The sequence below is a fragment of the Salvelinus fontinalis genome, chromosome 28 (assembly GCF_029448725.1).
Source record: "Salvelinus fontinalis isolate EN_2023a chromosome 28, ASM2944872v1, whole genome shotgun sequence".
In the NCBI taxonomy this organism is placed as follows: Eukaryota; Metazoa; Chordata; class Actinopteri; order Salmoniformes; family Salmonidae; genus Salvelinus; species Salvelinus fontinalis.
Genome location: NC_074692.1, coordinates 12,649,427 through 12,677,423, shown reverse-complemented (window position 1 = coordinate 12,677,423; position 27,997 = coordinate 12,649,427). Strand labels below are relative to the sequence as shown.

At 46.5% G+C, this 27,997-nt stretch overlaps 1 pseudogene; it reads right to left on the bottom strand.

Annotated features, from left to right (window-relative positions):
• LOC129825897 (glutathione hydrolase 5 proenzyme-like) lies at positions 1 to 27,644 on the bottom strand (annotated as a pseudogene).
• Between the last annotated feature and the right edge of the window lie 353 nt (positions 27,645 to 27,997).

The following is a 27,997-nucleotide window of genomic DNA, read 5'->3' as shown; positions in this document are numbered from 1 at the left end:
CTCACACTTTGCCGGAGGTATAATCAGATCCATGTCCATGCTACAGTTGCTCTATATTGACAGTTGGAAGACTGTCCATATCCACTGACAATGACCAACGGTCTGGCAGATTAATACCCAGCTGCCTTGCCCATCCTTCTGGCATGTGAAACTACTTAGATACAACCATTGTCCTTCTCCACTGTATTGACCACGTTGTAAAAGTACTTTGGAACTTTCACCGTGGGCCCTAGAGCCTTCAGATCTTCCACAATAGTCTTATGGAGAGAGGAAGACAGTTATAGGAACAGGAGGCTGTACACACTGAACTATGAGCACAATACATACAGAAATGACTGAAACCCCTGGGAATACTAACCCCTCACATGTGTAAAGCTGTGATGGACCATCATTTATTAGAAACATCACTGAATACTTCTTTAATCTTTGAGTTCCATGATGTGTGCTCTTACTTGGTCAAAGTCAAGTTCAAACTTTAGCGCGTTCTTGCAATCCACAAACACAACATTGACAGCGATAGCCTTTTCCAGACTCTTTCCAAACAACAGGTGGGTCTAGGAGAGAAATAGACAAACGAGACCATGAGGAGACAGACTACTGCCAGGGAGCTGATACTGCATGTAGACTGAAAGTGAATGTTACGATGACAGTGTGTTTAAGGTACAGAGTGTTTTAGAACATACAGTGAAATATTGGCCACACAGTGGAGTATGTGGGTCTTCCACGAAATGAGTGCCTTTTGCGTCCCTGTTAAGTAGAAGTTGTCTACCAATATTACGTTTTACAAGCCTGTTATATTAAAATAAGTTCCCTTTAATATAGACCACATGGATAATTCGATAAATCTAATAAAGACTTGCTAAAGTGCTTAAATTCAGCATTTTGATATGTCCATCAGTGCACCATCTGTGACTTCTATGAAGATTTTAACCCACTTAACCACAAGATTCCAAGTTTTCACCATCATTGTAATGCCCTAGCTGTTATGTTGCTTTAACAAAGTCATTTCTGAAGATGATAATTAATCTCATGTGATTAGTGATTCACATACTGTATGTACTGTATGTCCCTCATTTTAAGGTCAACCCTGTTTCGTGAACTGAACTCTGAACTCTTTTAATATGGTGAAACTGTTCCTTTAAAAAAAAAATATTAATAAAAGAAAGTGTAAAATCAGGTGAGCGGGTTCTACTCTTTTTGGCCATTTTCTGGTGTTTTGTGATGGAAAACTGAGAGGGTCGAGCATAACACATCAACCCTGAAAAATGTTTTCAATAATTAAACCAAAATTGTGAAGCGTGAATTCAACTGCCATACCCTGTTGCACACAACAAGCTTCCATTCCCCCTGTCACAATGGAATTTATCGCTGGTTTAAGATGAAATCGTCAACCCTGTTATGGTCAACCCTGTTACTTTATTTGGCACTTAATAGGCACTTCATATAATCATTTTTTTATTTTACTTCTTGGCATAGGTAAACATGTTTTTATGAAGTTGAACATGTGCTCTTTAGGACAGCGATTCTCAACTGGTGGGGGAGGTTTTGAATGGGCAGCGAGTGTCTGAGTAATTAAAAAAAAAAAAAAATCATATATATATTTTTTTTAAATCACAAATACTCCAGTTTGAACTTAAATGACTAAAACCAGATAGAAAGTGTGTAGAAATTATAATGAACCTATAATTTAACCTCTGAACTATTTTTCTTTATTACAGTATTTTCAATATACAATTATTAGTGCTGCTATTTAGCGGATTTCGTTGATTTTGTGTTCTCAGGTTAACATTCTTCATCAAGAATATGGGCAACATTTAATTATTGACAATGAAAAAAGTGGGACTGTTGTTCCCTTGTCATATAACTGACACACATACTATCAATATTAAAAATAGTTTTCAGATATTGGAAGGAAAAGAATGTGCAATGTGAATATTGGATCGCCACTGAGACAACCTGGTTCAATTTGGGAACCGAAGCAAAACCAGTTGAGAACCACTGCTTTATGACATAATGTTAAAATTAGGTGAAATGTAACATTTCTTTAAACCAAGTTACACTTCACAAAAGGACCCATGTTCAGTAGTTGAGTGTTACACAGATATTTGTTATTGTGTGTCTCAATGTATCTGCATATATACGAAGTGTATGTTGATCCGATATAGTTAATACCATGGTCAATTACCAAGGCCATCCCTGTGGTGATCAGGCTGCCACTCGACCCGCCAATCACCAAGGTTTTGTACTTGGACTGCAAAACAACAGCGGACATGGAGGAGGGAGGCTGCTCACTTGCAAGCCAAACCATAAAACCCATCATTGAGGTGGCATTATGATCTGCATTCCCACAGACATCTGACAACTCATTGTTGAAAACGACACTGGTTATAGGGGAGAACACTCTGGATCCAAACCTGTGTGAAGGAAAAGATATTTGACAAGTCATTGACAATTATACATCTATGACATAACCCCAATGATGGTTGTTGTAAGGATTCTACACAGTGAATTACTCACATGTGGTTGATAGTGCAGATAACAGACACAGCAGTTCCATCCTCAGCCATCACAGATACATGTGTGGTGCCCATGGTGTCCAGGTATGGAGTGACTATGTTGTACTGGGCATCATGGGTCTCATCACCACTAAACATGGCCCTGAAGTGGTCAGCAAACCGCTGCTCAGTGAACTTAAGTGCTCTCTGGTCAAAGGAAGGAAATGGACCTTGATCAGGGATGTTGGAGTTACACTATATGTTGCATTACAGTAGCAACAGTATACTGTATGTTGAACCACTAGCCACTTCTTGTTTCACCCTCTTGGATGGTTTGCTGTTCAGTTTGGAATAAACTGTACACAGTTCTTAAGATCTGAATTAAATATATTGAGGGCTGGCTTTGTGTGTGAGTGACATATAGATCCTATTAAGTTACTATTCTAATTCCTAATTCTATAGTGAGTGATTTGAAAAGGTGTTTAGCCCTGAGGCATGGCTGCAGAATCCTGTGATGCCATAGTCAGATGCCTACGAGTATACAGCCATGTCTCAGGGCTAGCAGGTGTGCAGTGATAAGACATTTTGTGAACAATCTGTGAAAGAAACCTAGGAATATCTGATCACAGTAGTTTAATAGATTCTGCTTCAGCACATAAGATTGTAATAATCCTTTGCTGTTCCTGGCTGACGACAGCTGAGCATAAAGGAGAGAACTCAATAAATCCGTAGCTCAGTCTCAGTGCTGGTGGCAGGCCTCTGGTAAATGCCTTCAACAACAGGCCCCCAAACAACATTTGGAGTTACTGTGATAGCAAATGGCATTAAAACAAACATGAATTCTAGTGAGGTTAGCTGCTCATGTTCCACATTGCAATTTATGGATCAAAGCGCTCAGTTTCCACAAAAGCCAGTAACACAGGCTTATGACTTCACTAACTTCACTAGAGTAAATGACCCACACAGAAATGTGATATTGGCTAAATGGGGTCTTTTCTCACATTTCGTGACCACTCCACTCTGTCAAAATGAGCAGGGATGGATAGTAATTTAAGACTGGAGCACAGCAAAGCTTGCAGCAGTGCCTTAGACTCCCGAGTGCCACAGTGGTCTAAGACACTGCATCTCAATGCTAGAGGTGTCAATACTGATCCTGGTTCGATTCCAGGCTGTATCACAACCGGCTGTGATTGGGAGTCCCATAGGGCGGTGCACAATTTGCCCAGCGTCGTCCGGGTTAGGTCTTGGCCGGGGTAGGCCGTCATTGTAAATAAGAATTTGACCTTAACTGACTTACCTAGTTAAATAAAGGTCAAAAATAGCTGATGCTGTATATAATGCTCCCTTGTCACTCAACATGAGCCTGAGAGTACCCTGTTGGGGTTAAACAGCACTTAGATCATTAGATTTACGAAGCGTCTTGGTCTTGACCTATACTGTATCATTCCTTAATGACTTCCTATGCCTGGAGTCTTGTGGAACTTACTCATGAGTTAGTGTGGATCACGGGTGTACTTCCTTAGTCCGTTGGAAAACTTACAAGCTTCGATGTAGCGTTGATAGGTTAATAAAGAGTATTTGCTCTCCCATCAGAGAAGCTGAGTTTAGGGTGTATTCTATAGACAAAAGTCAAATGTAATAAGGAGGTGGGAATGCATGTTTTCTGGTCTCCACGAGGCTTTCAATCTTCACATTCTTATAATCAATGTCAGTTATGCGTCAGTTTAACCAAATATCAATAAGCTAATGATGATTGTTTATGCTCTACATAAGAGCATATCTTTTATGTTGCAGATTGAATCCTCTGCTACTTTTCCAGTGTAAAAAGCATCTGCCCCTTGGTTTGCAATTTTCTCCAATGTGTCAGCAATTTTTTCGAACTTCACAGTGTCTCCAACCTTCAGCAGGATTCCATCCTTATCTATAAACATCTGACTAGAGGACAGGTCAAATGTCATTTTCTTGCAATGTGATGACAGAATGATGGGTTGACAGTTGCTCTCTTGAAATACTTTTAAACAAAATATCAGCTTGTTTTACGACTTTTTAATAAACAATGTAAATGTAAACACTGTATAGCCCCAAAACATGGTTCAAACTATAATGTTGATATCATGAATGGTAAGTCCTTATATCCATAGCTTTGTCCATGAATTTCAGAGTGGTACAATTTTTCCAGCCCCGTCCCTCAGTTGTTGACCAAATCATTGGGAGGATGGCGCTTTGTTATTGTTTGAACTGCAGATTGGCGCTGCAGGTCCGGGTGTTTCTTACCGTAATGTTAGGGTGGTTCTCATCCCTGTTGATCAGTGGGATAAAGCAGCCCAGGACAGCAGACTTCTCTCTCTCTCTCTACAACGGTCTTCGGTCACGGCATCTATCTATCTCCATATCCCTGAGATTGTTATTATTTACTGATTGTAGCTTAGTTGATGTTTGTCTGGTTTCATACGCACCGTAATGGTAGGGTCTCATCCCAGCGGGATGAAGTGGCTCAGGACCTGGGGTACATGGAAACCCTCTCTGGCCAGCTTGATGTGGGTATGGAAGAAGCTGGCCCAGGGGAGTTTCCCAAACAGCCAGTCTGCCTGCTCATACCCATGGATCTCTCCAGGGACACCAATCCATTGGCTGGCTGGAATCAGGGGTGGGGGAAAACAGACTTTTTACACACCATTTATCTCTCTCTCTCTATCTGAAATGGTCTTCAGTCATGGTATCTATCTCCATATCCCTGAGATTGCTATCACTTACTGATTGTAGCTTAGTTTGTTTGTCCGCAACATGTTTAAAAGCCCAGTGCAGTCAATTTTCCTCTGTTTAATATATTTTTCCACATTATGAGGTTGGAATAATACTGTGAAATTGTGAAAATCATGATGTAATTTTAATGTAAGAGCTTTTTGAAAAGACAGCTTGAAATGTCAGCCTGTTTTGGTGGGATAGAGTTTTGGCCTGCCTGGTGACATCACCTCCTCCCCACTCCCAGCAGGACCGGTTCCAGGCATGAGCGACATAAGCGATTGCTTAGGGCCCCCGGCTGCAAGTGGCCCCAACCAAACATTATTATTTTATTTTATTTTTTTACCAAAATACAGGTATCGGGTCTAATTTGAAATGCAAACAGCCCCCATGGTTTAACAACAACCCCACCCCTCCCAATTTGCCAGTTACCCACTGATATGTATAAAAGGGTTATACCTGCAAGAAAGTGGTAAATCATATTCTTTTGACCATTTTAATTGAAAACAATGACAGTAAGGTACTTAATTGTTACCATTGAGATAAAACATGTTTTTAAACGTCTGCATTGGACCTTTAAGCCTATCAGGAGTGGATTTATTTTAGAGATTTTGCCAAGCCATTCAAGGCTCTTCCAAGACGGCGTAGCAGTGTAGACGTCTTTGTCCTGTCGTGTCCCGTGTCCCTTGTATATATCTTTTTACATCTTTTTTCTTCGCATATCTTTTAAAAATACTTTCTTAAACCTCAACTTCTAAATACTCTCCTGCAACCCGCCTCACCCAATGTGGCGTGGATCTGCTTTTTTTCTAAAGTATTTCTATTTACTTCTGATCTGGAATCCATCTACTGAAGATAGCCAGCTAACTGCCTACCAGCTATCAGTTAGCAAACCATTGCTAGCGGTCATCAGCTAACCTTTAGCTCGGAAAGCTCTCGCTAGTTCGAACAACGTGACTAAAACCAGAGCATAACGGACCTATTTCTCTCCATATCCCCGGATTCCTACCGCAAACTCTGAACATTTTCATCTGGATCTTCGCAACTAGCTAACCACAATCCCGGGTGACCACTCCTGGCTAGCGTTTCCATCCCGCAGCAGGCACCGGAGCAGGCACCAATTAGCCTGAAGCTAATTGGCTAGGGCTCCTGTGCTACCACTGAAGCCCACTCCTGGGCTACAAGACCCGGACCCATTTACTGCCGGTACGGAGCACGGAACCCCGCCTATCCTCTACGACTGGAATACCGACATAATCTGCCCGGGGACTCCAACGGGCCCCTCAGGCGTGACGCCCGCTGAAGGCCCATTCTGCTAACCTACTAGGCCTGTTAGCTACCTAGAGCTACCTGGAACCCTACTAATTCCACGACTGGTCTATCGACGTCACCGCACGAAGAGGCAAAAACAGACTTCCCCCCCATCGCGACGTCCCCCAAAGGCTAACTTGCCTGCCCCGGTCTGCTAACTGCTAGCTTATCTTGCAGCTAGCGCAGCCAGGAAGCTAGCACCAGTTAGCAAACACAATTCTACAATTCACAACCTCTCTTTCGCCATCGCTATCCGGCTTGGATTCTCTGTCGACACGACCACGTCTGGTTTGCAGACGTGCCCTCAACCGGTGCCCTCAACCGGCCTCCGTCTGAGCAGACCCCCTCCGTCTGAGCAGACCACCCCCCCGGGCTACTAACTTTAAACGCGTGCTAGCTTAGTGGAGGCCTCACTACTCCATCTACGGCTGCCCCCTGGACACTATGATCACTTGGCTACATAGCTGATGCCTGCTTGACTGTCCATTAATTCATGGTACTCCATTCTGTTTATTTGTGTTTTATCTGTCGGCTCTGTGCCTTAACTCAGGATCTGTGTGTAGTTAATCCGACCCTCTCTGCCCAGTCGTCGCCATTTTTACCTTCTGTTGCTGTGTTAGCTGACTAGCTGCTGTTATTTCACCTGCTGTTTTAGCTAGCTCTCCCAATCATGACCTGCAATCACTTTATGCCTTATTGTATGTCTCTCTCAAATATCAATATACCTTGCATACTGTTGTTCAGGCTAGTTATCATTGTTTAGGTTTGCAATGGACCCCGTAGTTCCACTCTCCGTACCTCTGATACCTCCTTTGTCCCACCCCCCACACATGCGGTGACCTCACCCATTGAGACCAGCATGTCCAGAGATACAACCTCTCTTATCATCACCCAGTGCCTGGGCTTGCCTCCGCTGTACCCGTGCCCCACCATACCCTGGTCTGCACATTATGCCCAGAATCTATTCTACCACGCCCATAAATCTGCTCCTTTTATTCCTTGTCCCCAACGCTCTAGGCGACCAGTTTTGATAGCCTTTAGCCGCACCCTCATCCTACTACTCCTCTGTTCCTCGGGTGATGTGGAGGTAAACCCAGGCCCTGCATGTCCCCAGTCACCCTCATTTGTTGACTTCTGTGATCGAAAAAGCCTTGGCCTCATGCATGTCAACATCAGAAGCCTCCTCCCCAAGTTTGCCTTACTCACCGCTTTAGCACACTCTGCCAACCCTGATGTCCTTGCCGTGTCTGAATCCTGGCTTAGGAAAACCACCAAAAACTCTGAGATTTCCATACCCAACTATAACACTTTCCGTCAAGATAGAACTGCCAAAGGGGGAGGAGTTGCAATCTACTGCAGAGATAGCCTGCAAAGTTCTGTCATACTTTCCAAGTCTATGCCCAAACAGTTCGAACTTCTAATTTTAAAAATTAATCTCTCCAGAAATAAGTCTCTCACTGTTGCCGCCTGCTACCGACCCCCCTCAGCTCCCAGCTGTGCCCTGGACACCATCTGTGAATTGATCGTTCCCCATCTAGCTTCAGAGTTTGTTCTGTTAGGTGACCTAAACTGGGATATGCTTAACACCCCGGCAGTCCTACAATCTAAGCTTGATGCCCTCAATCTCACACAAATCATCAAGGAACCCACCAGGTACAACCCTAAATCCGTAAACATGGGCACCCTAATAGACATTATCCTGACCAACTTGCCCTCCAAATACACCTCTGCTGTCTTCAATCAAGATCTCAGCGATCACTGCCTCATTGCCTGTATCCACCACGGGTCCACGGTCAAACGACCACCCCTCATCACTGTCAAACGCTCCCTGAAACACTTCTGCGAGCAGGCCTTTCTAATCGACCTGGCCCGGGTACCCTGGAAGGATATTGACCTCATCCCGTCAGTTGAGGATGCCTGGTCATTCTTTAAAAGTTACTTCCTCACCATATTAGACAAGCATGCTCCGTTCAAAAAATGCAGAACCAAGAACAGATATAGCCCTTGGTTCACTCCAGACCTGACTGCCCTCGACCAGCACAAAAACATCCTGTGGCGAACTGCAATAGCATCGAAGAGCCCCCGAAATATGCAACTGTTCAGGGAAGTCAGGAACCAATACACGCAGTCAGTCAGGAAAGCAAAGGCCAGCTTTTTCAAGCAGAAATTTGCATCCTGTAGCTCTAACTCCAAAAAGTTCTGGGATACTGTAAAGTCCATGGAAAACAAGAGCACCTCCTCCCAGCTGCCCACTGCACTGAGGCTAGATAACACGGTCACCACTGATAAGTCCGTGATAATCGAAAACTTCAACAAACATTTCTCAATGGCTGGCCATGCCTTCCACCTGGCGACTCCAACCTTGGCCAACAGCCCCGCCCCCCCCGCTGCTACTCGCCCAAGCCTCCCCAGCTTCTCCTTTACCCATATCCAGATAGCAGATGTTCTGAAAGAGCTGGAAAACCTGGACCCATACAAATCAGCTGGGCTTGACAATCTGGGCCCCCTATTTCTGAAACTGTCCGCTGCCATTGTCGCACCCCCTATTACCAGCCTGTTCAACCTCTCCTTCGTATCATCTGAGATCCCCAAGGATTGGAAAGCTGCCGCTGTCATCCCCCTCTTCAAAGGGGGAGACACCCTGGACCCAAACTGTTACAGACCTATATCCATCCTGCCCTGCCTAGCTAAGGTCTTCGAAAGCCAAGTCAACAAACAGATCACTGACCATCTCGAATCCCACCGTACCTTCTCCGCTGTGCAATCCGGTTTCCGAGCCGGTCACGGGTGCACCTCAGCCACGCTCAAGGTACTAAACGATATCATAACCGCCATCGATAAAAGACATTACTGTGCAGCCGTCTTCATCGACCTGGCCAAGGCTTTCGACTCTGTCAATCACCATATTCTTATCGGCAGACTCAATAGCCTCGGTTTTTCTAATGACTGCCTTGCCTGGTTCACCAACTACTTTGCAGACAGAGTTCAGTGTGTCAAATCGGAGGGCATGTTGTCCGGTCCTCTGGCAGTCTCTATGGGGGTACCACAGGGTTCAATTCTCGGGCCGACTCTTTTCTCTGTATACATCAATGATGTTGCTCTTGCTGCGGGCGATTCCCTGATCCACCTCTACGCAGACGACACCATTCTGTATACTTCCGGCCCTTCCCTGGACACTGTGCTATCTAACCTCCAAACGAGCTTCAATGCCATACAACACTCCTTCCGTGGCCTCCAACTGCTCTTAAACGCTACTAAAACCAAATGCATGCTTTTCAACCGTTCACTGCCTGCACCCGCACGCCCGACTAGCATCACCACCCTGGACGTTCCGACCTAGAATATGTGGACATCTATAAGTACCTAGGTGTCTGGCTAGACTGCAAACTCTCCTTCCAGACTCATATCAAACATCTCCAATCCAAAATCAAATCTAGAGTCGGCTTTCTATTCCGGAACAAAGCCTCCTTCACTCACGCCGCCAAACTTACCCTAGTAAAACTGACTATCCTACCGATCCTCGACTTCGGCGATGTCATCTACAAAATAGCTTCCAATACTCTACTCAGCAAACTGGATGCAGTTTATCACAGTGCCATCCGTTTTGTTACTAAAGCACCTTATACGACCCACCACTGCGACCTGTATGCCCTAGTCGGCTGGCCCTCGCTACATGTTCGTCGTCAGACCCACTGGCTCCAGGTCATCTACAAGGCTATGCTAGGCAAAGTGCCGCATTATCTCAGTTCACTGGTCACGATGGCTACACCCACCCGTAGCACGCGCTCCAGCAGGTGTATCTCACTGATCATCCCTAAAGCCAAAACCTCATTTGGACGCCTTTCCTTCCAGTTCTCTGCTGCCTGCGACTGGAACGAATTGCAAAAATCTCTGAAGTTGGAGACTTTTATCTCCCTCAACAACTTTAAAAATCTGCTATCCGAGCAGCTAACCGATCGCTGCAGCTGTACATAGTCCATCTGTAAACTACCCACCCAATTTACCTACCTCACCCCCATACTGCTTTTATTTATTTACTTTTCTGCTCTTTTGCACACCAGTATCTCTTCTTGCACATGATCATCTGATGATTTATCACTCCAGTGTTAATCTGCTAAATTGTAATTATTCGATTTATTGCCTACCTCATGCCTTTTGCACACATTGTATATAGATTCTCTTTTTTCTACCATGTTATTGACTTGTTTATTGTTTACTCCATGTGTAACTCTGTGTTGTTGTCTGTTCACACTGCTATGCTTTATCTTGGCCAGGTCGCAGTTGCAAATGAGAACTTGTTCTCAACTAGCCTACCTGGTTAAATAAAGGTGAAAAAAATAAATAATAATAAATAAATTCGACTAGTATAGTAATTTCTCAAATTTTCTGTGGAAGTTTGCCCTATTATGTTTACAAATGAAGATGATGTTGGTTTATAGTCTGTATAACAACCTGACTAGTGGTATTAAAAACAAAGCCAACTGACTGGCTGTTCACTGTGTGTGGTCTTGGCTCACAGCGCAGCACATGGCATTTTTGGCCATTTGTCCAGTTTAGTGCGTTTATAATCCCATTTTATTGAAAAGTGGAGAAGTCAAAAGGAAGCCGCAAAACCATCTGCCTCTTGCAGTGAGAGGAGAACCAGAAGCAGGCTGACATTAGCAGACAGCTTGTCAGAACGGAGGCAGGAGTTTTGAGGTCTGGAGAGGAAAGGTAATTTATGGAAATTAATCATATATATGACTGTAGTGGCTCTAAATGTCATCATTAAATAATGATTTTAAACCACAAATGAAAATCCTTGCCTATAAACCAGCATAGTGTGTTTGTCACTTGACATACTGCCTTAATCAGTAAGATATAGCTGCCCCAGGATTACTGAAGTTCCACAGAATTCCCACCACGATGCCAACATGAAGGAAAGCTTGAGTAACTAGAAAAACAGCTCACACTGCGCTGAGAAAGGACATGCTTGTCAGCAACAGAAACAAGTCAAGCCATGTTCATGTTTAGTCATTTTCACTCCAAATACCTGTCATCAGTTGAAAGATCTGTGGGCATCAGCTCAGTAGATCAGGATTAAACTCCTGAGGGACGGACCGTGCCTTTGAAATAAACAAAGGTACATGGCATGAAAAGTGTTTATCCCCCCTCTGAGATTTCAATAGTTGAATGTCTGTGTGGTATCTTGTAGTAGGGGGATGAAGTGTCCTTACCACCGCTGTCCATCACCGTGAATATGGACCCCCGCCAATGCCCATACTTTGTGGGTTGATGACAGAGGTGCACAGTAACGCAGCAATGGCTCCATCTACTGCCGATCCTCCTTTCTGCAGGATGTCCCCTGATAGGGGTTTACATGTAGTGAGCCTGGCTATCTGTCTGTCTGTGTCCAGTATAGTCCACCAAAATAACGCAAAAGCCAACAAAGAGCTCAACATCTACTGTTGATGAACAACCACAAGCTACAGCACCACCCCACCCCCATATACCTCAGGGTGACCTGGACAGGTCACTCACCTTCCAGGAGCACATGAGGACAACAGCAGCCAAGGTCAAAACCAGGAACAAACTCATCTCCAAATTAGCTTGCTCAACATGAGGTGCCGCTACCACCCCTCTTTGTACCACAGCACGAGCACTCTCATTCTCAGCAGCAGAATAGACTTTAAAACTGGAGGAGAGGGTATCACTTTTTGAGTGTAAAGCTCTGATAGAGGAAAATGTTGTTGACCATAGGGATTGTTTTTATTGTATTGTGCTCTACTATGTACACACTGACCTCTTACATTTAAGTCATTTAGCAAACACTCTTTACCAGAGCAACTTACAGGAGGAATTAGGGTTAAGTGCCTTGCTCAAGGGCACAGGCAAAATTTTCACATAGTTGGCTCAGGGATTCAAACCAGGAACCTTCAGTTACTGGCCCAATGCTCTTAACTGCTAGGCTACCTGCCGCCCTCTTGGCAACGTTCTAGGAAATTAACTTTAAAACTGGAACATTTTCTCTCAGCCTCGCGTAGAATAGCAGGAAATTAGCTCAGGGATTCTTGAAAGTCGGGACAATCCTTTTGCTCTTGCATTCTTTTAGCTTAAAATATACATTTAGGGGAATTTTATAAGGGTAAAGTTTTGTTTTTGGGATTTTTAAAAACTTTCAATTTTATGAATTTCCATGCTGGCTCTAAGCCTGGAAATGCCCTTGTCCGGAGCAAAGGATCCCAATTTCAAACTGTCCAAAAAATTGTTTCATTTTGTTTTAAAGAAACTGGCAAAAATGTATATTATCTGAACATTTTTCGTATGTAGTTTCTTGCAATAGCCCTCTTTGACTTCAAATAATGTTTCTCTCAAAACTTTGATTCCCAAAACATGTGTCCAGAGATTTGGTCAACTCCGTCAGATTTGTATAAAATCCTAAATTAATCAGGAATGAGCAGGGTCAGTTCTACAATAAAGACCCCTTATTCATGTCCTCATTACATGTAGTGCAACAGGACCACTCATGGTCTGTAAAGTTCTCTACATTTGATAGATTTAACCTGTTGAGGCTGGGGGCGCTGTTGTCACTATTTATGGTAATCTTGTAATTTTTGAAACGGCTTCCTACAAAATTCTTGATCGTACAATATGCATATTATTATTATTATTGGATAGAAAACAGTCTATAGTTTCTATAGGAGTTGAAATTTTGTCTCTAAGTGGAACAGAACCCATTCTACAGCAATTTCCCTGACATGGAGTCAGATTTCAGAAATGTTGGCCCCTGATCTGGAGTCAGTTAAAAGGCCACTGTTATTGCTATGAGTATACGGACACTGCTTACGTCTTCCCCTGGATGCCTTTACGTGATGACGATTTGAATGGGGTCGATTGCGCGTTCACAGGCACTACAAATTAAAAAAACCTGTAGCTAGTCACTCTTTTGGAGCTGCGTCATGCGCCTGGAGGACACCGACCCGCACCTGTTCCAAGCATTAGTGTTGGGAGTAATCTTTCTCCGGTCATGTTAAGACTCGTTATAGGAGTTAAAAACATCATAAGGTAGTTAATTTAAAGCGTTTTATAGCAATTTATATCCGTTTAGTGCGATTTTGGGACATTTATTTCTGAAACGCTGTGAATCGCTGGGCACGCTTCCAGTTCATGCTGAACGCAGTTGGCATTTCCACATGGCAAGAGGACAGCTTTCCACCAAAAGACGATTAGACCCAAGAAAGGATCCCAAGAAAGGATGCCCAAGATACTGATGGAAGAACAGCTCAAAGTAGGACATTTTTATTATGATAAATCGTGTTTCTGTCGAAAAATGTTAGTGGCTTAGGACGCCATGTTTTTTGACGTAGCTTCGCTTGGCGCAAACTGTATTGAAAAGTAAGGATAATTTAAAAAATGTAATTCCGCGATTGTATTAAGAATTAAATTGTCTATCAATCGCTGTCCACCCTATATTTTTTAGTCACGTTTATGAGTATTTATGTATACGAGTAGATCACTGTCTAATATGGCGCACGGACATTTTCTCACCAGCTGGGCTACTTTCCCCATTGTCTAACCATGATTTTGGTGGCTAAATATGCACATTTTCGAACAAACTGTATATGCATGTTGTAATGTGATGTTACAGGGGTGTCATCTGAAGAATTCTGAGAAGGTTAGTGAAAAAATAATATATTTTGGCGATGTTTACGTTATCGCTCACTTTGGCTAGAATTAATGCTGGGGTTGTAACAGTCCTGACCTATTTATGTTAGTTTTTATGTGTTTATGGTCAGGGCATGTGTTTTGGGTGGGCAGTCTATGTTACCTGTTTCTATGTTGGTTTCGGTTTGCCTGGTATGGCTCTTGATTAGAGGCAGGTGGTTTGCATTTTCCTCTAATCAAGAGTCATATTTAGGTAGGGCATTATCACTGTGTGTTTGTGGGTGATTGTCTCCTGTGTCTGTGTTATGTCTTACACCATACGGGATTGTTTCGGTTGTTCGTTTCGTTTTCGGTTTATGTAGTCTGTTCCTGTGTCAGCGTGCTTCGTGTATATGTAAGTTCGGTTGTTCAGGTCTGTCTACATCGTTTTGTTATTTTGTTAGTTATATCCAGTATAGTTCGTTTTCGTCTTTGTCTATTTTGTTTATTTAATAAATCATTATGTGTTCAAACTTCGCTGCGCCTTGGTTCCCTCAATACTCCTCCTTCTCCGAAAATGGAGAGGAGGAGGAAAATCGTAACAGAATCACCCACCAACCCAGAGCCAAGCAGCGGAGTCAAAGGAGAAAGGGACAGGAAAAGAAGGAGCAATGGACATGGGACGATGTTTTGGACGGAAAGGGTTGCTACACTTGGGAGGAGATCCTGGCTGGGAGGGATCGCCTCCCATGGGAACAGCTGGAGGCACTGAGGAGAGCGGAGGCTACCGGAGAGAGGAACCGGAGCTATGAGGGAACGCGTCTGGCACGGAAGCCGAAAAAGCCCGTGAGTAACTCCCAAAAATTTCTTGGGGGGGGGCTAAAGGGTAGTGGGCCAAGGGCAGGTAGGAGACCTGCGCCCACTTCCCAGGCTTACCGTGGAGAGCGGGAGTACGGGCAGGCGCCGTGTTACGCAGTAGAGCGCACGGTGTCTCCTGTACGAGTGCATAGCACAGTGCGGGTTATTCCACCTCCCCGCTCTGGGAGGGCTAGATTGGGTATTGAGCCAGGTGTCATGAGGCCGGCTCAACGTGTCTGGTCTCCAGTGCGTCTCCTCGGGCCGGCATACATGGCACCTGCCTTACGCATGGTTTCCCCGGTTCGCCTACATAGGCCGGTGCGGGTTATTCCACCTCCCCGCACTGGTCGGGCAACCGGGAGTATTCAACCAGGTAAGGTTGGGCAAGCTCAATGCTCAAGAGTGCCAGTACGCCTCCACGGTCCGGTATTTCCGGCACCACCTCCCCGCCCCAGCCTAGTACCTACAGTGTCTACACTATGCACTAGGCTACCAGTGCGTATCCTGAGCCCTGTTCCTCCTCCACGCACTCTCCCTGTAGTGCGTGTATCTAGCCCGGTGCCTCCAGTTCCGGCCCCACGCACTAAGCTACCAGTGCGTCTCCAGAGCCCTGAACCCACTGTATCTTCTCCCCCTACTAATCCTGATGTGCTTGTCCTCAGCCCGGCGTCACCAGTGCCGGTACCACGCATCAGGGATAGAGTAGGCTTTGAGAATACAGTGTGCCCTGTCCCTGCTCCCCGCACTAGTAGGAAGGTGCTTGTCATTAGCACGGTGCCTCCAGTTCCGGCACCACGCACCAGGTCTACAGTGCGCCATATCCGGCCAGAGCCATCCGTCTCTCCAGCGCCATCTGAGCCATCCGTCTCTCCAGCGCCATCTGAGCCATCCGTCTCCCCAGCGCCATCTGAGCCATCCGTCTCCCCAGCGCCATCTGAGCCATCCGTCTCCCCAGCGCCATCTGAGCCATCCGTCTGCCATGAGCCTGCAAAGCCGCCCGTCTGCCATGAGCCTGCAAAGCCGCCCGTCTGCCATGAGCCTACAGAGCCGTCAGCCAGACAGGAGCCGCTAGAGCCATCAGCCAGACAGGAGCCGCTAGAGCCGTCAGCCAGACAGGATCTGCCAGAGCCGCCAACCAGACAGGATCTGCCAGAGCCGCCAACCAGACAGGATCTGCCAGAGCCGCCAACCAGACAGGATCTGCCAGAGCCGCCAACCAGACAGGATCTGCCAGAGCCGCCAACCAGACAGGATCTGCCAGAGCCGCCAACCAGACAGGATCTGCCAGAGCCGCTAACCAGACAGGATCTGCCAGAGCCGCCAACCAGACAGGATCTGCCAGAGCCGCCAACCAGACAGGATCTGCCAGAGCCGCCAACCAGACAGGATCTGCCAGAGCCGCCAACCAGACAGGATCTGCCAGAGCCGCCAGCGAGCCATGAGCAGCCAGAGCCGTCAGAGAGCCATGAGCAGCCAGAGCCGTCAGAGAGCCATGAGCAGCCAGAGCCGTCAGAGAGCCATGAGCAGCCAGAGCCGTCAGAGAGCCATGAGCAGCCAGAGCCGTCAAAGAGCCATGAGCAGCCAGAGCCGTCAGTGAGCCATGAGCAGCCAGAGCCGTCAGAGAGCCATGAGCAGCCAGAGCCGTCAGAGCGCCATGAGCGTCGAGAGCCGTCAGCCTGCCATGAGCGTCGAGAGCCGTCAGCCTGCCATGAGCGTCGAGAGCCGTCAGCCTGCCATGAGCGTCGAGAGCCGTCAGCCTGCCATGAGCGTCGAGAGCCGTCAGCCTGCCATGAGCGTCGAGAGCCGTCAGCCTGCCATGAGCGTCGAGAGCCGTCAGCCTGCCATGAGCGTAGAGAGCCGTCAGTCTGCCATGAGCGTAGAGAGCCGTCAGTCTGCCATGAGCGTCGAGAGCCGTCAGCCAGCATGGACCTGCCAGAGCCGTCCAAACAGGACCTGCCAGAGTCCTTCAGCCGGGATCTGCCCCTTGTCCCGGTGTTGCCCCTTGTCCCGGTGCTGCCCCTTGTCCCGGTGCTGCCCCTTGTCCCGGTGCTGCCCCTTGTCCCGGTGCTGCCCCTTGTCCCGGTGCTGCCCCTTGTCCCGGTGCTGCCCCTTGTCCCGGTGCTACCCCTTGTCCCGGTGCTGCCCCTTGTCCTGGTGCTAGCTGTTTATTTAGGGGAAGGTAGTGTTAGGGTGGGCATTAGAAGGGGTAGAAAGAAGAGGGGAGTGACTATGGTGGTACGGGGACAGCGTCCTGAACCGGAACCACCACCGTGGTCAACTGCCCACCCGGACCCCCCCCTGGACTTTGTGCTGGTGCGCCCGGCGTTCGCACCTTGGGGGGGGGGTACTGTAACAGTCCTGACCTATTTATGTTAGTTTTTATGTGTTTATGGTCAGGGCATGTGTTTTGGGTGGGCAGTCTATGTTACCTGTTTCTATGTTGGTTTCGGTTTGCCTGGTATGGCTCTTGATTAGAGGCAGGTGGTTTGCATTTTCCTCTAATCAAGAGTCATATTTAGGTAGGGCATTATCACTGTGTGTTTGTGGGTGATTGTCTCCTGTGTCTGTGTTATGTCTTACACCATACGGGATTGTTTCGGTTGTTCGTTTCGTTTTCGGTTTATGTAGTCTGTTCCTGTGTCAGCGTGCTTCGTGTATATGTAAGTTCGGTTGTTCAGGTCTGTCTACATCGTTTTGTTATTTTGTTAGTTATATCCAGTATAGTTCGTTTTCGTCTTTGTCTATTTTGTTTATTTAATAAATCATTATGTGTTCAAACTTCGCTGCGCCTTGGTTCCCTCAATACTCCTCCTTTTCCGAAAATGGAGAGGAGGAGGAACGCCTTAACAGGGGTAATGTTTGCACATGTGCTATGCTAATATAACGATTTATTGTGTTTTCGCTGTAAGACACTTAGAAAATCTGAAATATTGTCTGTATTCACAGGATCTGTGTCTTTCGATTAGTGTATGCTGTGTATTTTTACGAAATGTTTGATGATTAGTAAGTAGGTAAACACGTTGCTCTATGTAGTTATTCTAGTCCATTTGTGACGGTGGGTGCAATTGTAACCTATGCCATCTACCTGAAATATGCAAATTTTTCTAACAAAACCTATCCCATACCATAAATAGGTTTTCAGACTGTCATCTGAGTTTTTTTCTTGGTTAGGGGCTATAAATATCTTAGTTTAGCCGAATTAGTGATAGCTACTGTTGTTGGTGGACAAATAAAAGATGGTGGATTATGCTAATGTGTTTTTAGCTAATAGATTTACATCTTTACATATTGTGTCTTCCCTGTAAAACATTTTAAAAATCGGACATGTTGGCTGGATTCACAAGATCTGTGTCTTTCATTAGCTGTATTGGACTTTAATGTGTGAAAGTTAAATATTTAAAAAAAAAAAAAATTTGGAATTTCGCGGCTCTGCCTTTTCAGTGGGGGTGGGGGGGGAGTGCCGCTAGCGGCACCCTCATCCTAGACAGGTTAAACAAACAGTTGTCTATCAACAATGACAAGCCACCGGGGTCTGACAATCTGGATGGAAAATTACTGAGGATAATAGCAGACGATATTGCCTCTCCTATTTGCCACATCTTCAATTTAAGCCTACTAGAAAGTGTGTGCCCTCAGGCCTGGAGGGAAGCTAAAGTCATTCCGCTACACAAGAATAGTAAAGCCCTCTTTACTGGCTCAAATAGCCAACCAATCAGCCTGTTACCAACCCTTAGTAAACTTTTGGAAAAAAATGGTGTTTGACCAGATACAATGCTATTTCACAGAAAACAAATTGACAACACACTGTCAGTACTCTTATAGGAAAGGACACTCAACAAGCACAGCACTTCCACAAATGACTGATGATTGACTGAGAGAAATATGATAAAATGATTGTGGTGGGTGTCTTGTTAGACTTCAGTGCAGCTTTTGACATTATCGATCACAGTCTGCTGCTGGAAAAACGTATGTGTTATGGCTTTACACCCCCTGCTATAATGTGGATAAAGAGTTACTTGTCTAACAGTGTAACGGTTTTTGTTGTCTGAAGAAGAGTAGTTGGACCAAAGCACAGCGTGGTAAGTGTTCATGTTTTTTATTTACACTGAACACTAAACAAAATAACAAGAGAATAAATAAAAACCGAAACAGTTCTGTAAGGTGCAAAACACTAAACAGAAAATAACTACCCACAAAAACCATATGGGAAAAAGCTACCTAAGTATGGTTCCCAATCAGAGCCAACGATAGACAGCTGCCTCTGATTGAGAACCATACCCGGCCAAAACAAAGAAATACAAAACATAGAAAAAAGAACATAGAATGCCCACCCAAATCACACCCTGACCAAACCAAAATAGAGACATAAAAAGCTCTCTACGGTCAGGGCATGACAAACAGACAGTAGCGGATTTAGGTATGGGCGACATGGGCAGCCGCCTAGGGTGGCATCTTGCCGGGGGTGGCACGGGACGCCCGCACAAAACAATTGGAATGGTGACATTTGCGCAATCGGTTTTCTATCGCTCATTTGCACGTCAGGTCAATGAAGCTTGTCGGAGTGGACGCCCTGATCCTAGTTTGTGAGCTAGGCAGGCTACTGCCTGGGAAGGTCTCCCACTCAGAAGTACGGGATGGGGAGGGGGGCGGGGGTAGGTTGACCTCAGGTCTCCCCACGTGAAGCCCGAGGTAGGGGGAGCGGGGGAATCTAACAAATAGTGCACCTCTAACTTTGTACAGTACTAATGCAATTAGTAAAATCAGTCACACTGAAATGCTGCCAAATAAACCACCATTCATTCATAATACTGTGAGTATATTGTTTCACAAGCATATTGTTGTATTTTTTTCTGGTTTGTGTACGAAATCGTTAAGAATAATATAAAACCAGTCTGCACACCACCAAGGTGAATTGGTTTAGTCTTGACTCTTGGTTGACAGTGTTGAGGGATGGGTAATGTATCGATGCCAAATCAACACAAATGTTTGGTTTGGTCGAGACAAGTAGAAATGTGTGTGTGTGTGACTAAGAAGATACTGAGAACAATTAAACTGTGTATGACCTGACCTGGCTAGAACTCTGAGAAACTTACGATAGGACAGGGAGTCCTTTCAAGGTTCCTCTAATCTCGGGGGAATGGAACTGCTAGCTTGGTAGTGATAAACAGTGGTGAGAACCATGGGGAAGGATACAACCCACCTACTGTTCGTGTGTATGTACAGTGGGGCAAAAAAGTATTTAGTCAGCCACCAATTGTGCAAGTTCTCCCACTTAAAAAGATGAGAGAGGCCTGTAATTTTCATCATAGGTACACTTCAACTATGACAGACAAAATGCCCAAACACACCGCCAAACACACCGCCCGGGCAACGAAGGAGTGGCTTCGTAAGAAGCATTTCAAGGTCCTGGAGTGGCCTAGCCAGTCTCTAGATCTCAACCCCATAGAAAATCTTTGGAGGGAGTTGAAAGTCCGTGTTGCCCAGCAACAGCCCCAAAACATCACTGCTCTAGAGGAGATCTGCATGGAGGAATGGGCCAAAATACCAGCAACAGTGTGTGAAAACCTTGTGAAGACTTACAGAAAACATTTGACCTCTGTCATTGCCAACAAAGGGTATATAACAAAGTATTGAGATAAACTTTTGTTATTGACCAAATACTTATTTTCTACCATAATTTGCAAATAAATTCATAAAAAATCCTACAATGTGATTTTCTGGATTTTTTTTTCTCATTTTGTCTGTCATAGTTGAAGTGTACCTATGATGAAAATTACAGGCCTCTCTCATCTTTTTAAGTGGGAGAACTTGCACAATTGGTGGCTGACTAAATACTTTTTTGCCCCACTGTATGTGTGTAGGCATTCTACTGTTTGTGTGGAGGTATGTGCGTAAGTAGGGAGTGAGTTATAAAATGGATGTCTTTGTATTGTGGACTTGAGAACGTTCTCGTGAATAAACTGTACGAACCTTTTGCAGAAGCTGAGTCTTTGCCTAATTTTTATTATACCCAGGGTCTTATAAACCTCAGGGATTGGTCAAAGCTTATTGATTGTTAGTTATTATCATTGGGATTGAAAATTCTCGTGACAGCTTTATGAGTATAATATTATGCATGTAATGAAATAGGCTAGTATAACACTTATGTTTGTTAGCCTATGTTACTATGTTGCTTGCTATGCTATTACACATAGGGCAACAATATTCCGTTTTCTGTCCAACTAGCTTACATAACATTGAATATAATTTCACACAGTTTCATCATGATAATGTGTGTAGCCTGCAGCAAAACAATTACAACCTAACTAGCACATGATTTATTTGGTTGACTTTCATTGAGGTGACATCATAAAGGTTTTGTGTGATTGTATTGACTAGGTCCTGAGCTCAGTAAGGGGAATTTCCGATGCTGTAGGCTAACTTCAAATATGTCTATATTATGCAGATATTTTGTATCTTTTGTGATATATTTAGTCTTTTGGGGTGTCTTATGCCTAGAATTAGCCTAGGAGGTTGTATGGTTCATTTGGTTCCTATTCTGAAAGTTTGATAAATTGTGCATAATGACATGTATATTTAAGTGTGCAAGAAATGTATTTAGGGTGTCAGACTCATATACTGTATTTCAATGCAAATTCAGAAATATTTTGGAGCACCCTCTGGCATTGGCCAGGATGAGGAGCCATCTACCTCCTCAGCCTCACAGGTGTCTTCACAATGTTGTCTAAACCTGAGGATGAGGATGATGTCACGTTCCTGACCTGTTTTATGTTATTTTTGTATGTGTTTAGTTGGTCAGGGCGTGAGTTGGGGTGGGCATTCTATGTTTTGTGTTTCTATGTTTAGGTCACTTGTAATTAGCCTTATATGGTTCTCAATCAGGGACAGGTGTTTGACGTTTTCCTCTGATTGAGAACCATATATAGGTTGGCTGTTCACACTGTTTGTTTGTGGGTGATTGTCTTCCGTGTCTGTGTCTGTGCACCACACGGGACTGTTTCGGTTTGTTCGTTCATGTATGTAGTCTGTTTCCTGTTCGTGCGTTCTTCGTCTATTGTAAGTTCTCATAGTCAGGTCTATCTACATCGTTTATTTGTTTTGTAGTTTATTCAAGTGTTTTTCGTGTTTTCGTTTTCGTCTGTCAAGAAATCTATATGGATTCCACATACTCTGCGTTTTGGTCATCCGATCCTTCTCTCCTCTCCTCGTCCGAGGAGGAGGAAGAACTATACACCCGTTACAGAATCACCCACCAACCAAAGACCAAGCGGCGTGGGAGAGTGCAACAAAGAAACCAGGACTCGTGGACATGGGAAGAAATATTGGATGGAAAAGGACCCTGGGCACAACCAGGAGAATATCGCCGCCCCAAAGCTGAGCTGGAGGCAGCGAAAGCAGAGAGGCGGCGATATGAGGAGGCAGCACGGAAGCAAGGCTGGAAGCCCGTGAGTACTACCCAAAAATTTCTTGGGGGGGGGGCTTAAAGGGAGAGTGGCGAAGTCAGGTAGGAGACCTGCGCCCACTCCCTGTACTTACCGTGGAGAGCGAGAGTACGGGCAGACACCGTGTTACGCAGTAGAGCGCATGGTGTCTCCTGTACGCGTGCATAGCCCGGTTCAGTACATTCCAGCTCCACGTATCGGCCGGGCTAGATTGAGTATTGAGCCGGATGTCATGAAGCCGGTCTCCTCGGGCCGGCTTACATGGCACCAGCCTTACGCATGGTGTCCCCGGTTCGCCTACATAGCCCGGTGCGGGTTATTCCACCTCCCCGCACTGGTCAGGCGACGGGGAGCATACAACCAGGTAAGGTTGGGCAGGCTCAGTGCTCAAGGGAGCCAGTACGCCTGCACGGTCCGGTATTTCCGGCGCCACCTCCCCGCTCCAGCCCAGTACCACCAGTGCCTCCTCCCCGCACTAGCCCTATGGTGCGTGTCTCCAGCCCAGTGCCTCCAGTCCCGGCACCACGCATCAAGCCTCCTGTGCGTATCCAGAGCCCTGTACGCACTGATCTTTCTCCCCGCACTCGTTCTGAGGTGCGTGCCCTCAGCCCGGTACCACCAGTCCCGGTACCACGCACCAGTCCTATAGTGCGCTTTGAGAACTCAGTGTGTCCTGTTCCCGCTCCCCGCACTAGCCTTGAGGTGCGTGTCTCCAGTCCGGTACCACCAGTTCCGGCACCACGCACCAAGCCTCATGTGCGTCTCCAGAGCCCTGTACGCACTGTTCCTTCTCCCCGTACTTGCCCTGATGTGCGTGCCCTCAGCCCGGTACCACCAGTTCCGGTACCACGCACCAGGCTTATAGTACGCTTTGAGAGTCCAGTGTGCCCTGTTGTTGTTCCCTGCACTAGCCTGAAGGTGCGTAGCTTTAGCCCGGTACCTCCAGTTCCGGCACCACGCACCAGGCCTACAGTGCGTCTCAGCCGGCCAGAGTCTGCCGTCTGCCCAACAGCGCCTGAACTGCCCGTCTGCCCAACGGCACCTGAACTGCCCGTCTGCCCAACGCCGTCTGAACTGTCCGTCTGCCAAGCGCCGCATGAACTGCCCGTCTGTACTGAGCCTTCAAAGCCGCCCGCCTGTACTGAGCCTGCAAAGCCGCCCGTCTGCCATGAGCCTTCAGAGCCGTCCGCCAGAGAGGAGCCGCTAGAGCCTTCCGCCAGACAGGAGCCGCTAGAGCCTTCCGCCAGACAGGAGCAGCCAAAGCCTTCCGCCAGACAGGAGCAGCCAGAGCCTTCCGCCAGACAGGATCAGCCAGAGCCGTCAGCGAGCCATGACCAGCCAGAGCCGTCATCCAGCCATGACCAGCCAGAGCCGTCATCCAGCCATGACCAGCAAGAGCCGTCATCCAGCCATGACCAGCCAGAGCCGTCATCCAGCCATGACCAGCCAGAGCCGTCATCCAGCCATGACCAACCAGAGCCAGCCTGCCAGGATCCGCCAGAACCAGCCTGCCAGGATCCGCCAGAACCAGCCAGCCAGGATCCGCCAGAACCAGCCAGCCAGGATCCGCCAGAACCAGCCAGCCAGGATCCGGCAGAGCCAGCCAGCCAGGATCCGCCCCTCAGTCTGGTGTTGCCCCTCATTCTGGTGTTGCCCCTCATTCTGGTGTTGCCCCTCATTCCGGTGTTACCCCTCATTCCGGTGCTGCTCCTTATCCTGGTGATGCCCCTTAATTTAGGTGGGGTTATTTGGAGGGTGGTCATTGTGAGGTGGATAAAGAATGAGCCTTCAGAGCCGTCCGCCAGACAGGAGCCGCTAGAGCCTTCCGCCAGACAGGAGCCGCTAGAGCCTTCCGCCAGACAGGAGCAGCCAAAGCCTTCCGCCAGACAGGAGCAGCCAAAGCCTTCCGCCAGACAGGAGCAGCCAGAGCCTTCCGCAAGACAGGATCAGCCAGAGCCTTCCGCCAGACAGGATCAGCCAGAGCCTTCCGCCAGACAGGATCAGCCAGAGCCATCCGCCAGACAGGATCAGCCAGAGCCGTCAGCGAGCCATGACCAGCCAGAGCCGTCATCCAGCCATGACCAGCCAGAGCCGTCATCCAGCCATGACCAGCAAGAGCCGTCATCCAGCCATGACCAGCCAGAGCCGTCATCCAGCCATGACCAGCCAGAGCCGTCATCCAGCCATGACCAGCCAGAGCCAGCCTGCCAGGATCCGCCAGAACCAGCCTGCCAGGATCCGCCAGAACCAGCCAGCCAGGATCCGCCAGAACCAGCCAGCCAGGATCCGCCAGAACCAGCCAGCCAGGATCCGGCAGAGCCAGCCAGCCAGGATCCGCCCCTCAGTCTGGTGTTGCCCCTCATTCTGGTGTTGCCCCTCATTCTGGTGTTGCCCCTCATTCCGGTGTTACCCCTCATTCCGGTGCTGCTCCTTATCCTGGTGATGCCCCTTAATTTAGGTGGGGTTATTTGGAGGGTGGTCATTGTGAGGTGGATAAAGAAGCGGGGATTTATTATGGTGGGATGGGAACCACGCCCAGAGCCTGAGCCACCACCGTGGACAGATGCCCACCCAGACCCTCCCCTAGACTTTTGGTGGTGCGTCCGGAGTTCGCACCTTGAGGGGGGGGGGGGGGGGGGTTCTGTCACGTTCCTGACCTGTTTTATGTTATTTTTGTATGTGTTTAGTTGGTCAGGGCGTGAGTTGGGGTGGGCATTCTATGTTTTGTGTTTCTATGTTTAGGTCACTTGTAATTAGCCTTATATGGTTCTCAATCAGGGACAGGTGTTTGACGTTTTCCTCTGATTGAGAACCATATATAGGTTGGCTGTTCACACTGTTTGTTTGTGGGTGATTGTCTTCCGTGTCTGTGTCTGTGCACCACACGGGACTGTTTCGGTTTGTTCGTTCATGTATGTAGTCTGTTTCCTGTTCGTGCGTTCTTCGTCTATTGTAAGTTCTCATAGTCAGGTCTATCTACATCGTTTATTTGTTTTGTAGTTTATTCAAGTGTTTTTCGTGTTTTTGTTTTCGTCTGTCAATAAATCTATATGGATTCCACATACGCTGCGTTTTGGTCATCCGATCCTTCTCTCCTCTCCTCGTCCGAGGAGGAGGAAGAACTAGACACCCTTTACAGATGAAGACCCATTTGCTTCCACTTCTCCCCAGCAGGATTCTTCAGGTGTGTTTGTGCACATGCACATGTGTGTGTGTGTGGGTGTGTGGGTTCACCTACATGTGTTTATGTGTGCATCCCTGCATTACATAAACAAAACAAATAATTTCCCTTTTTCAAAGTTTTAAGTTTCCACATTGTAGGTAACAATGATGATTTTATTATTACTGGGTATGTATGTGGGTTGTTCCACCTCCATAAATTCTGTGACGTGTGAAACTAATGCCCATCTGCTCTCCATTAGAAATACTTGTAGTGGCATCCCCACCAAATCCTGCTGCTGAGGATGAACCACTGTCTACAGACCCTGCTGACTGGCCTTCAGTTCTGACAGAATTCGGACACAACTAGTGGTTCAAGTGAGGTACCACCTAAATTTGTTTTCCCAAGGAATGAGAGTAATGGAAGAAGACCTTGGTGAGTGGTGAAAAAATCCCTAGAAGTTGGTTGGTGTATTCTGAAAGAAACAACAGCCTCTTCTACTTCTGCTGCAAACTCTTTTCTAAGAAGAAAATTAATTTAGCAAACTCAGGACTGACAGACTGGAAACATGCAAGTTCTTTGCTGACTTCACACGACAGCAGCCCAGAACACCAAAGCTGCATGAAAACATGGAATGAACTGGCAATGAGGATCAAAAAAGGGGAAAAAATTGATAAGCATGAGATGGCACTTGTGGAGGCTGAGAGGATAAGATGGAGAGAGGTGTTGACACGTCTGTGTAACGGCTGTCTTCAGGTGAAAGAGAGGAGGACCAAAATGCAGCGTGATGACAATCCATATTTTAATTAGGATATTTAAACGACGAACAAAAACAACAAACTAACAGAAGGAACCGAAAACGCTGCAGTCCGCCCCCCCCCCAGTTGTCAGTTGTGACTAGAATTGTGTCACTGAAGGAGGAGCCCCACATAAAGGAACATTTTATGGGGGTTTTGGAGGCAGAGGAGTCCACAGACCAACATTTGGCATGCCTGGTTCTCAAAAGATGACAGGAGCTAAAAATTCATTTTGAGGACTGCAGAGGACAGTCTTATGATAATGAGCTAACATGAGAGGCAAAAACAAAGGTGTCCAAGCCAGACTCCTGGAAATGAATCCACAAGCTCTATTTATGCCATGTGAGGCTCACACATTGAACCTGTTTGTGACTGATGCTGCTAAAAGTTCTGTCGATGCCACAGGTTACTTTGGCATCTTACACAAACTGTACACCTTGTTCTCAGCCTCCACACAGTGATGGGCCATCTTGAAAAAAAACATGTGGATATGACTTTGAAGATGTGGACTGAGACAAGGTGGGAGAGTAAAGTTAAGGGCGTCGAGTCGTTGAGGTATCATGCAGCAGCGGTGAGAGAGGCACTGATTGAGGTGAGTGATCAAACCAAAGACCCTATGATAAAGATTGAGGCCCAGTCCTTGTCAGAGGAGGTGGGATCATACCGCTTCATCATCTGTACAGTGGTGTGGTATGACATCTTGAGCCAGATACAACATGTGAGAAAGCTGATGGAGTCTCCCAGTATGCATGTGGATGTTGCAGTCAGTCTTCTCAGAAGGACAGAGAGAGGTCTCAGCAACTACAGGGCAACAGGCTTTATGACTGCACAAACGTCAGCCAAGGATATTTGCGAGGGTATGAATGTAAAGGCCATTATTCAGTACAACAAAAAAAGGCTGAGGTCCACAAAGCGCACTTTCATAGGATTCATTTGATGAGCCTTTGAGTGATGCCCTGAAGATGTTGGAGGTGACATTTTTCAGTGTCGTTGCTGATGCTGCAACCTCAGACCTTCAGGAAAGATTTTCCACATTGTAAAATGTGGGAGAGAAGTTTGGAGTGCTGCCAACCTTCCAAAGTCTCTCAAATGAGAAGCTGACAGAACAATGTGAGGCCCTTAGTATGACACTGCACTATAAAGAACACTCAGACTTGGATGGCAGAGAGCTTGCACAGGAACTGAAGAACTTACCTGACTTGCCATCGAAGACCATGACCCTGCTTGAGCTGCTGATATTTATACACGAAAGGGCGCTCTCAGAAATGCATCCAAATTTGTGGACCACTCTCAGAATTAGTCTTACTCTTCCAGTGACCCTAGCTGAAGCAGAGAGGAGTTTTTCAAAGCTGAAGCTCATCAAATCCTACCTGAGGTCCATGTCCCAGGAACGCCTTAGTGGCCTTTCTGTCATCAGTATTAACCAAGCAATTGTTGGGCAAATTTCTTATGATGATGTAATTGATAACTTTGCATCAAGTAAGTCAAGAAAGGTCAGGGTTTAGATGGCAGTTGTGCAATTAAGTTTGTGTATTTATTGTTTGAAGTGCACTAGTGTAATAATCAGGT